The 12747-nt window shown below is 53.2% G+C and overlaps 1 pseudogene; it reads left to right on the forward strand.

Annotated features, from left to right (window-relative positions):
• LOC131292676 (large subunit ribosomal RNA) overlaps window positions 1–6994 on the forward strand; it is an 11045-nt pseudogene extending 4051 nt beyond the window's left edge.
• The last annotated feature ends 5753 nt before the right edge of the window (window positions 6995–12747 follow it).

A 12747-nucleotide genomic window follows, 5' to 3' on the forward strand; every position in this document is an offset into this window, starting at 1 on the left:
GTGTCTCGCGGAGCCGCTGGCGCCGACGCTGGCTGTACTGGCGATGGTACTCCCGGTCGCGGTCCCGCCTCGCCTGCGTCTCCGGCGACACTGGTGGTGCGGGAGGTGTCTCCGCGAGTCTAGCAAGCTGTCGCTCCACGGTTTGTTGCCGCCTGGCTGCATTCCGGCGATCGTTGGCTGCTGCTCTCACGGCTCGCCTGGCCTCTGCAATCGCTTCGGGTGCTTCGCGTTGGTGTGCGGCTGCTCGAGCTGCTCGCTCCTCGTTCCACTCATGTTGCAGTTCGGAGGTGATGCGCCGCGCGGCTTCCGCAATCAAGCTCCAGTCCTCGGGTCCCCGGAGGAGAAACTGCATCATGGTGTCGGGATTCACGCTCTCCGGCTCGCTACCTCGCCCGCGAAGAAACTCGGCTCGGACGCCAGCGAAACGAGGGCACTCGAACATCACGTGCTCGGCAGACTCGATGATGTCCGGGCACTGCGGGCACTCAGGGGACGAGGCGAATTCCTTATTGTGCAGGTACTCACGGAAAAATCCGTGCCCGGAGAGCACCTGACACAGATGGAAATTCACCTCTCCGTGTTTCCTTTGGTGCCACGCAGCTGGGTCAGGGAGAACTCGCCGGGTCCATCGGGCGAACCGTCCTCCCGTTCTGCCAACCTCGTCCCACCTGTCCTGCCACTGGTGGTATGTGGCGAGACGCTCCTGCTCCCGCATCTCTTTAGCCGACAGACCCCCAGGGTCGGCGTTCACTCTACGCTGGTAATAGCGAGCGTCCTCCTTTACCAACAGCGCTATTGGGATGGTGCCCGCTATCACTGCGGCAGCGTCGTATGAGATTGTCCGGAATGCGAAGGATGCTCCGACCACAACCCTCTTCTGGACCCTTTCCAGCAGTCGTTGCTCCTCCCTGGTTTCAACACCCTCGTGCCACACCGGTGCGCCGTAGCGGAGGATGCTGTTGACGACCGAAACCAGGAGGCGACGCTTCTTGCACTTTGGCCCGCTGTGCCGTCGCATCAGCAGTGCAAGTGCTGTCGCTACTCGAGAAGCCTTTTGAGTGACCTGCTTGACGTGCTCTGACCACTTAAGATTGTGTTTAATGCGCACTCCTAGATATTTGATGTCGGTTGCCGAACGAAGAGGAACGCCGTTGATGTTAACTGGGATGTTCTTGTAATCCTTCTTCTTTTTCGACACCATCACAATATCCGTCTTAGCTGCGGCGAGCTCCAGCTGGTGTTCGCGCATCCAAGCCACAACCCTATTCACAGACTCCTCCGCCAAACTCGCGGCCAGTGCTGGCGTGGGTCCTGGTGCCAGGAGCACGAGGTCGTCAGCGAAGGCGACGAGCTCTACACCGGCGGGCATGTCGATGGACAGGACGGCGTCATACATGGTGTTCCACAGCGTCGGACCAAGTATGGAACCCTGTGGGACTCCCGCCGACAATTCCCGGGTGACCGGACCCTCCGACGTCTCATAAACCAGTAGCCGTCCCCGAAACCAGCTTTCCAGTATCCGCTGCAGGCAGGCCGGAACGTGCTTTTCTTGCAGTGCTTTGGCGATGGACCGCCAGCTCGCCGTGTTAAAAGCATTGCGTACATCCAATGACACCACCATCAGACACTTGTTAGCCCTCCGATCCGTCATTCGGTGGGCCATCGCACGCTGGCCGGCCTCCTTAACACGTTCAATCGCCTGAATTGTAGACCTGCCCTTTCTGAATCCATACTGAGACGGCGACAGGCGAGGGTGATCTGGGTCTTCCAGGTGTTCGTTTAGGCGATCCAAGATCAGCCGCTCCAAGATCTTGCCTGATCCGTCGAGCATCCCAAGAGGCCGAAAGGATGACGGATCGCCCTGAGGTCTTCCGAACTTGGGTAGCAAAGCAAGTCGTTGTCGCTTCCAGTCAGCGGGAAAGGTGCATTGATCAAAGCACTCCTGGAACACGCGGCGGAACGTCTCCGTGTGCTCGCGAACAGCGACCCTCAGTGCCGCATTGATGATGCCATCGGGTCCCGGGGCCTTAGTGGGCACCATCCGCGCCGCGATCGCCAAGAGCTCCTCATCCGATACCTCCCTCACTGGCTCCTGCGTTGTCTGCCCCCAATCGACCCGATCCGGTGCAGGCCACTCAAAAGTGCCATGATCCGGGAAGAGTTCCGACACGACGTGCTGTAGAATCGCAGGATCTCGCTCCGGGGGGACGCGGCTACCCTTAAGGCGTGACGTTACCACCTTATAGGCAGTGCCAAAGACATTGTCCTCAGCTTCCGCAATCATCTCATCAAAGCTACGGTCCTTGCTTGCCTTGATGGCGCGGGCGAGTTCCTTCTTACAACTCCTGTGCCGTTCTCTGGCCAACTCTCGTTGTGCACCAGTTCCGGCAGTCAAAATCGCATCCTCAGATGACTTGCACTGCTCCCTGAGAAGGCCGATTTCCTGCGTCCACCAGTACATTTCCGGTCTCACCAAAAACTGCGCTGGCGGTGCCCTCTGCATCACCTCATCGCAGGCTCTAGTAAGTCCAGCGGTGAGAGTCGCCGGTGATACAGCCGCTTCGGCAAACCCGGAAGCCTGGAGCGCGATCTGGAAGGCTTCGGGATGGAATTGACGCAACTTCCATCTCGGTCCAATCTGCTCACGTTGTCGCTGCCGGTCGCGATGCTGGTGCTGTTGTTGCGGTTGCCTCTGCTGGTGTGGTGAAGCGCTGCTGACTGGTGTCGCGGATACGCTGAATCTCACGTATCTGTGGTCACTGTTGGTGAAAGTGTCGAGCACCCGCCAGTCGTTACCGGGTTCAATGGCCGGACTGGCGAAGGACACGTCGACCACACTTTCAGTAGCACTGCCGTTGCCGACGAACGTGGGCACACTGCCGCGGTTCAAGATCGCCAGGTCAAGCTGGTCGACGACCTCGGCGAGATCCTCACCACGCGGCTTCGTCCTCGCGCTGCCCCATCGCACGTGCCAGGCATTGAAGTCGCCCGCCAAGACTACGAGGGGGTGTGCTCTGGCCTCGATATCGATCTCGTCGAGCAGCCGCTGGTAGTCCTCGTCCGTCCATCCCGGTGTTGGTGGGGCGTAGCAAGAGATGAAGGTCACCCCCGCCACCTGGACCGACACCAGTCCTACCCTACTTGCCCAGACTCGCTGTATGGGCAAGGCTCCGGTCGTAATAACGGCTGCCTTCGCTGTCGAGTCCACCGCCCAGTTCCCGTTATTGGGTGGAACACGGTAGATCTCCGACGCCAGCACAATGTCGATCCTTTGCTCCCGTGCGGTCTGGAGCATGAGGTCTTGTGCTACCCTGCTGCGCGCCAAGTTGATCTGGAGGATCTTCAACCCAGCGTCACGCCCTCTAACAGTGGTGTTCGTAGCTAGCGGGAACATGACGGCTGGCTACTTCCGCTGCAAACCGGTGAACCTGTCTGATGTTGTCCGGAACACGTAAGGCACTTGGGGCCCGAGCTGCACTCCTTGGCCTTGTGCTGCTTCGATCCGCACCGGAAGCAGCACTTGGAGTAGTCAGGGCCGGTGCACTCGCGAGAGCGGTGCCCCTTGCCAAAGCAGCGGTAGCAGAGCTGCTCTCCTGCAGGGACCGATGCGAGCGCCTGCACGACGCAACTCGTGTTCCCTATGGTGACCCGGTGACCGTCGAGAAGCTGGCACTGCCCGCGCGGCAGCTTGATATGGGCTTTCTGCAGCCCGTCGTACCGCCGCCACAGCCGAACTGCCTCGCCCGGAACCGTCAGCCCCGCCTGCCGCTTAATCGCCGAAATCAAGTCGTCGACAGTCGCCAGCATGTCGATTCCTGTGATCGCTGCCGTCTGCTTGTCGACAAGGAGGTGGGCCACTCCATCCTCCTTGATGGCTTCGCTGACATCGGCCAGCACACTCTCGCAGTCCGTGTTCGGCTTCAGCCACAGCGACAGCTTCCGCTCCCCTGTGCGGCAAACCCTCGCCACGAACTGCTCCACATTGGTCTTGGAACGCACTGCCTTGTATGTGTCGAGGAAGGCCTTGCCCTCGTTGGCCTCGAGGACGATCACCGCAGGCCTCTCCACTTTAGCAGCGCTCTTTCCCGCTTTCTGTGGTGCTGCTCTCTTGTCTCCCTTGGCCACGACTTTAGCAAAGGATGCTGGTTGCGCATGCACCTTGGTTGCCACAGCCGCTGCTTTCTTTGCCTTCGGTTTTGGCTTTTCTGGAGCCATGGCCTGGGACGAGACGGCCTCGACCGGGATCTCGGGGACATCAGGCGTGATGACTTCGTTCATGCCCGTCGGTTCGCCCTCTTTTTTCTTGCCGCGCCTTGCCCGGGTCCGCTTTCGTTTGGGAGTGTCGCCAGGTGGATGCTGGCTTTGCCCAACAGCACTGGAGTCGACGACATGTTGTTGTTGCTGCTGCGTAGCTACCGCCAACTCTCCCATCGAGTGGAGTCCACTTTGGAGCAGCATAAGTTCTCTTTCGCTGGCTGCCGCACGCTCACGAAGGCTAATGTTGTCTCGCTTCAGCTCCTGATTTTCACGAGACAACAACTTCAGCTTTGTCTTCAGCTCCGCGTAGCCATCCTTTGCCGTCGCCCGGCCCGTCTCCATCTCGCTAACCTTAGCGAGGAGAGTCTCGACGGTTGCCCGGAGCTCCCTCAACTCGCTGCTGAGGCTTGCGATAGTCGGCTCCTGCTGCGGGACTTCGGCCACCTGCTGGACGACGGTTGAGTTGAGCTCGTCCTCGTCGCTCTCCTCTGAAATCTCCATATCACTGGCTAGCAGGGCCATCCGCTGCACCACCACCACCGGCCGAGTGGGCGTCGCAGTCGATGGCGCGACACTGCCTCCCTTTCGCTGCCGAGTCAACGGCAGCGCAACCGATGATGTCATCACTTTGTCCCCGTCGTCCTTCGGCGATGGCGCGGTAGCGTCACAGGTGGACCGGAGCCTGACGGACCGACGCGTCGAAGGCTCCCCCGATGCCTGCTCCATTCCCCTACTGCAACCCTGAAAATCGCTGTGGGCAATGGGTTAGGTTGCGGAGAGCCAGGGTGGAGTGTCTGGGAAGGGAAGGTGGGAAGGGGAAGGGGAGTGGAGGAAGGCCAAGTACCGGTGCGAAATAGAAACTCCAACAAATAAAAGGCCAAACCAATCTTTTTCCCCTTTCCAAATCTGAGCTTATATCTCAGTTCTTCTCTGCGATCAGGTGCCGCCTGGTTGACAAATCCGCAAACCGCCAGCCGATACACTCGCCATAAAACTCAGAGTGCCGCCTGGTTGTGATAACCGGTGATCTCCACCAGCCGAGACACTTGATGAACTGAAGGCGCCGCCTGGTTGTGACGTTGAAAAGCTCAGCACCAGTGCCGCCGCCTGGTAACAGTGTTCGAAATCTCCGTGAGCCGAGACACCCGCCACGACCCGAAGCGCCGCCTGGTGGCAATGCTGGCAATCCGCTGGTACTGGTGGCGCCGCCTGGCGGCCAACTTCGGAACCAAGTTTAGCCGAGACACACTGAAATATTTCACCGGGATGATCGAACCTCGAAATTTTTCAGCCGAGACACATGAAACATTTCACTCTTAGCCGAGACACCTTGAAAAGTTTCACTGAAACATTTCAACCGGATGGTTGGTCCATGAAATATTTCAGCCGGGACACTTGAAACATTTCACCCCCAGCCGGGACACCTATCCGGGACACACTGCCGCCAACGGTCAATTAAAAGTACCGGCCACTTTGGATAACCGGCCAATTTGAATTACCGACCGATTTGAATTAACGGCCACTTCAAACCAACGGCCACCGACTCCACCAACGGTCAATTTGAACGACCCGAGAATCCGGCACCAACGGTCCTTTTTTGAAAACTGGATCAGATGACACGGAGCCCGATTCGGCTTAGGTGAAATCGCTCGGATCTTCGAGTCCGAATCCGGCTGGAAAATGGACGATCGAATCTTCACCTGCCAAAATTTTTGCACCGCGTGCTCTCACTTTATTTACACTTATTTTGCGCTGAATTCGTCTTTTTTCATACGGTTTTCTCTGACTTTCGTTTTAAAACACCGTCTGTCATCTAAAAAACCACATCCGGCCAGGATCCGGACACTTTTTTAACCGAAAAACACGTAGTCCCAAATGGGGCTACGCCCCGGGCCGCTCTCCATACAAAATGTAAACAAACACTTTTCTTTCTTATTTTTCGTTGAAATCGATGATTTTAATGCGGTTTTCACTACTAATCTGTAGATTGGCACTAGTGTTAACGATTACAACAAACTTTCGTGGGTTCTTTAAACTTTTTACGCGAAATTTTTGTAAAAAACACGGAGCAACGCTCAGCACGTGTTGACACTACAGCGTTTGACAGCTCACACACAGGGATAACTGGCTTGTGGCCGCCAAGCGTTCATAGCGACGTGGCTTTTTGATCCTTCGATGTCGGCTCTTCCTATCATTGCGAAGCAAAATTCACAAAGCGTAGGATTGTTCACCCTTTCAAGGGAACGTGAGCTGGGTTTAGACCGTCGTGAGACAGGTTAGTTTTACCCTACTGGTGTGCAAGTACTATCTCAATGGAATTCCTGTGCAGTACGAGAGGAACCACAGGTACGGACCAATGGCTCAATACTAGTCCGAGCGGACTTTGGTATGACGCTACGTCCGTCGGATTATGCCTGAACGCCTCTAAGGTCGTAACCGAACCAGGCTGGTAGTATATGTATAGGAGTCGTTAGCTAGATGGCTAATAACATCACGAGACCGGATTGAGTCTTCTATAGACTCTTTCCATTTATTGGAAACCCTCAAACTGAGCCTATCGCGAGTGCGCTCGCCGAAGTACCTGAAGTGGGAAAAGGCGTTGTGCTTGCCGATCTTCCAAGAATAGTTTCGACTCCTAAGACCACCCGAAAACGACGGGTTTGCAGGCTGGGCGCTACGCATTGAAGAGAGATGTACATTTCGATCCTTTCAGGCGACCCATGCTTGGTGGTTGTGTGCGGTGTGCTCCCCCCGGGGGGCACATGCGGCATACCGTGTGTGGACTAGTTGGACCCACCCTTGCGGTGGACCGACCGGTCAGTGGTGTTTGCGGGTTAACACATGCGAGCGTTGCGGCCCAGAGGCCTTACCGCCTTTCACTGCGGGTTCGTCAAGAACTTGGAGATGGTCGCAACGCATCGGGTCCTCCCGGGGTACTTGGTGTTTGGATGCTGGCTTGGTGATTAAACACTTGATATTCCATCTTCGGATGAATTTCGGGTGTCACCTGTTGCCTAAGACCACTTGCATGTTTAGCTCGCCGTGGGGTAGCAAGCGTTGTGATCTAATGGCCTTACCGGGCAAACACTTTCGGTTCGTCAAGGACTTGGAGTGCCGGGACGGGTTGGCGGATCCATCACTCTGAGTATGCCGGGTTGATACTTGGGGTTGGTTTGGTTTTGGTGACCCAATACTAGATGTACCATCTCGGTGGTATGTCAGTATCACCTATACTCCAGACCACTTGCATGGTTAGCAAGCGTTGTGATCTAATGGCCCAACCGGGCAAACACTTTGGGTTCGCAAGGACTTAGAGTGCCGGGACGGGTTGGCGGATCCAACACTCTGGGTACCTCCGGGTACTTGGGGTTGGTTGAGGACTTGGTGAACAAACACTTGATGAACACTCTTCGGATGTACTTCGGGTGTCACCTGTTGTCCGAGGCCACTTGCATGGTCGCAAGCGTTGTGATACAATGGCCCTACCGGGCAAACACTTTGGGTTCGCAAGGACTTGGAGTGCCGGGACGGGTTGGCGGATCCAACACTCTGGGTACCTCCGGGTACTTGGGGTTGGTTGAGGACTTGGTGAACAAACACTTGTTGTACACTCTCCGGATGTACTTCGGGTGTCACCTGTTGTCCGAGGCCACTTGCATGGTAGCAAGCGTTGTGATACAATGGCCCTACCGGGCAAACACTTTGGGTTCGCAAGGACTTGGAGTGCCGGGACGGGTTGGCGGATCCAACACTCTGGGTACCTCCGGGTACTTGGGGTTGGTTGAGGACTTGGTGAACAAACACTTGATATACACTCTCCGGATGTACTTCGGGTGTCACCTGTTGTCCGAGGCCACTTGCATGGTTAGCAAGCGTTGTGATCTAATGGCCCTACCGGGCAAACACTTTGGGTTCGCGAGGACTTGGGGTGCCGGGACGGGTTGGCGGATCCAACACTCTGGGTACCTCCGGGTACTTGGGGTTGGTTGAGGACTTGGTGAACAAACACTTGATATACACTCTTCGGATGTACTTCGGGTATCGCCTGTTGTCCGAGACCACTTGCATGGTTAGCAAGCGTTGTGGTCTAATGGCCCTACCGGGCAAACACTTTGGGTTCGCGAGGACTTAGAGTGCTGGTAGTGGTTGGCGGACCCAACACTCTGGGTACCTCCGGGTACTTGGGGTTGGTTGAGAACTTGGTGAAGATACCCCTGTCACCTTGTTCGAGGCCACTTGCATGGTAGCAAGCGTTGTGATACAATGGCCCTACCGGGCAAACACTTTGGGTTCGCAAGGACTTGGAGTGCTGGTAGTGGTTGGCGGATCCAACACTCTGGGTACCTCCGGGTACTTGGGGTTGGTTGAGGACTTGGTGAACAAACACTTGATATACACTCTTCGGATGTACTTCGGGTATCGCCTGTTGTCCGAGACCACTTGCATGGTCAACGGTTGAGGTGGTGATGGCGGGTCGGTGCTGTAGGGTGCCGGCCTGTTGGCTGCCTTGGCCGGGTTGGTTGGTTAACACTTGATTGAGCTTGCACCCGAGGGTAAAGGCACTTGAAGGTGGGTACCGGCCGGCTGACCTGGTGTGATGGTTGGTTGGTGAACACTTGGCGGTACTTGCACTTGGCTGTGCTTGGACTTGAAGGTGGGATCCGGCTGGCCTAGGCCATTGGTGGTTGGTTGGTTGGTTAGTCCTTAGCTGGGCTGGCTGGCTGGCTGGCCATCGGTGTTGTGGTGTGGTGTGGTGTGTGGAGTCGAGCATCGCGCGCCGTTGCCTTCCTCGGAGTGTTGTGGGTACGCAAGTGCTTGCAGTGCAAAGAGGTTGGTGATGGAGTGACATTGCCTTCACCATGGAGTTGCGGGTACTTAGGTACTTGCAAGGAGATGGTGGTATGGTGGTGTTGCGTGTGTGGTGTTCGATTAGAAAGATATAATTTCTAAGTCCGGATTAGTGCTGTCAGTGGGGCCCCCGCTAACAGGTCCTGCACGGCCAGCGTGGGGCTTGACTTGGCGCTATTCCGGACTTGGGGCGATCACGATGTCCCCGTGCGGGACTTAGAAGATGGAAGAACACAAGTACCCTTATCCCATGACTTGTGAGCGATTGGCATACGTTACCACATGAAGAGAAAAATTGGCTAAGTCCCGGATCCATATTATATGAAGAGAAATATCGGCTAAGTCCAGGATCCATATTATATGAAGAGAAAAATCGGCTAAGTCCAGGATCCATATATAATAACCTAATAATCGGCTAAGTCCAGGATCCATATTATATGAAGGGAAAAATCGGCTAAGTCCAGGATCCATATATAATAACCTAATAATCGGCTAAGTCCAGGATCCATATAATATGAAGAGAAAAATCGGCTAAGTCCCAGATTGGGTCTGTCAGAAATACACTTCCAAGTTACCACACAAGCAAGCAAGATGGCCTAGTGATGGATCCATATGATATGAAGAGAAAAATCGGCTAAGTCCCAGATTGGGTCTGTCAGACATACACTATCAAGTTACCACACAAGCAAGCAAGATGGCCTAGTGATGGATCCATATGATATGAAGAGAAAAATCGGCTAAGTCCAGGATCCATATAATATGAAGAGAAAAATCGGCTAAGTCCCAGATTGGGTCTGTCAGAAATACACTTCCAAGTTACCACACAAGCAAGCAAGATGGCCTAGTGATGGATCCATATGATATGAAGAGAAAAATCGGCTAAGTCCAGGATCCATATAATATGAAGAGAAAAATCGGCTAAGTCCCAGATTGGGTCTGTCAGAAATACACTTCCAAGTTACCACACAAGCAAGCAAGATGGCCTAGTGATGGATCCATATGATATGAAGAGAAAAATCGGCTAAGTCCCAGATTGGGTCTGTCAGACATACACTATCAAGTTACCACACAAGCAAGCAAGATGGCCTAGTGATGGATCCATATGATATGAAGAGAAAAATCGGCTAAGTCCCAGATTGGGTCTGTCAGAAATACACTTCCAAGTTACCACATGAGCAAGCAAGATGGCCTAGTGATGGATCCATATAATATGCAGAGAAAAATCGGCTAAGTCCCAGATTGGGTCTGACAGAAATACACTTCCAAGTTACCACATGAGCAAGCAAGTTACCACATGAAGAGAAAGCCGGCAAAGTCTGGGAATGTTACCACATGAACTGGAAAATGGGCAAAAACCTACCTTCACAGGGAACGTGAATAAGTAAGGCTGTAGACATCGGATCGACAAGCCAAAGACTGATATGGAAAGGAAATGAGTAGTACTAGCTTTCCTGAGAGTTGCAGAGCTTAGACTGCATATGAACGAAAGTTATTAAGCGTCAAAGTCAGAGAAGTTACCCAAAGGAACACAAGTTCCAACTTAGAGCATGTATACCGCCTAGACGGTAAGAGGTACGGCCAGGCTGAGGAATAAGGAAATGTTGGCCAACATGTTCCCTAACTATCCCCCGAAGACCGCAAAGCAATCCAACATCAACCAAGAAAGTTATAGCCCGATCAAGGAAACACCTACTTTGCACCGATATTGCACCAAATATATGTACCAAGCACCTTCGGTTGCATACCTGCAGGGGTTTACCATAGTAGGCCATGGAAGACCGATATACCGAACATAATCACTTTCTATCTCCTCGGGTGTTTGAGATAGCGCTTTGCGGTACAAGAACGAAAGTTAGACTTTATCTTGGTGCATCTTTTTGCCCAAGATCACAAGACCCTATCTACCAAGGCAAGAAAGTTGTGTGGGGACAAAATGTCCAAAAGTGCCCAAAGTGGCACACTTGAACCATATATTCGAGAAAAACACAAGTGTGGGCCCGAGCTAGCGAGTTGAAATGTTCTGACCGTCAGTAGCCCTAGTTGAGGTGCACTTATCATTATATGAGGCCAACGTGCCAGCTAGTCTCTAAAGGGGCGATATGGGTGTTCCAAGGTTTGTACCCAATTGAGGAAAAAACAGGGTAAGGTACGGTGTACCGCGAATAACTCGGGCTATAGATGTCCGATCGATGAGTTTGGCATATGTATGGAAAGGTCTCGACGAGACCTAACTACCCTGAAAGTATGAAGGCAAAGACTTGAATGACCGGGAAGTTATTAAGTGCACAAGTGGTAAAGTTGCACCAAAGTCCATGTTACCCGAAGTGGTACATGAACACCCAATATTCGACCAAAACACAAGTTTAGAGACGAGCTAGCGAGCTACATTGTTCAGACCGTCAGTAGCCCGCATCAAGACACGCATTTCATTATATTGAGCCTAGCCGCTAGCTCGACTCGAAGTCGGTCATATGGTTGGTTGATGGTTTGGACCGACCACGTGGTGTACCAAGGTGATGTACTTTTCATGAATTAAAACTCTGGCTGTATGGCACTGAGCGACAAGCTAAGGTGTGATTTGGAATAGTCTTGAGTGGGACTATTTAGGAAAAATGCGAACAAAAAATCACAAAGTCCTTGGGCGAAGCTATTAGCGAAACATAGAGCAAATTGGTACCAAAAACTATGGAAATGGGACTTGAGTCAAAAATAACCGCAAGTTGGAGAAGATATAGCAAGCTTGCGTAGAACAATTATATTTGGTGCATGGTATCACCAACAAAAAAGTATATGGGGCCAAGGTGCTGGCTGGCCTCCAAAGTGGAGATATGGGCGATCCAAAGTTTGTACCCAAGTACGAACAAGTATGGAAAAAACAGGGTAAGGTACCAAGTACCATTAATAACTTCGGCTGTAGATGGCCGAGCGAGGCAAACGGCTCACCGTTGGAAAGGTCTTGGGGAGACCTATCTACCCTGAAAGTTTCATGAGGCTGAGTTGAAATACCACGGAGATATTAGGTGATGATGGTCCAATTCGGGGACCAAGTCGCAGGAAATGGCACTTGACCAAAATCACCCTTGGAAGGTGAATACCGGCTTACCGGTAAGAGATAGCGACTTAGCGTAGAATATTCATAAGTTGGGCGTGTAGAGACGCAACTTTTATTATATGGGGCCAACCCGGTCAGGGTGCTCCAAGTCGGTCGTTTGGTCGGTTTATGGTTTGGGCCGACCACGTGGTGTACCAAGTTGAGGTACCTTTCATGAATTATAACTCGGTCAGTTTGCCACCGAGCGACAAGCTGCGGTGTGTTTTGGAATGGTCTTGAGTGGGACTATCAAGGAAAAATACCAATCGAAAATCAGCTTGTCCATGGCCGAAGCTATTAGTGAAACATATAGCAAAATGGGTCCAAAAACGAATGAAATGGGAATTGGACCAAGAATAACGGCAAGTTGGAGAAGAGATAGCAAGTTGGCGTAGAACAATTATATTTGGTGCATGGCATGACCAACAAAAAAGTATATGGGGCCAAGGTGCTGGCTGGCCTCCAAAGTGGAGATATGGGCGATCCAAAGTTTGTACCCAAGTACGAACAAGTATGGAAAAAACAGGGTAAGGTACCAAGTACCATTAATA

This window comes from Anopheles ziemanni (genome assembly GCF_943734765.1).
Source record: "Anopheles ziemanni chromosome X unlocalized genomic scaffold, idAnoZiCoDA_A2_x.2 X_unloc_86, whole genome shotgun sequence".
NCBI classification, from domain to species: domain Eukaryota; kingdom Metazoa; phylum Arthropoda; class Insecta; order Diptera; family Culicidae; genus Anopheles; species Anopheles ziemanni.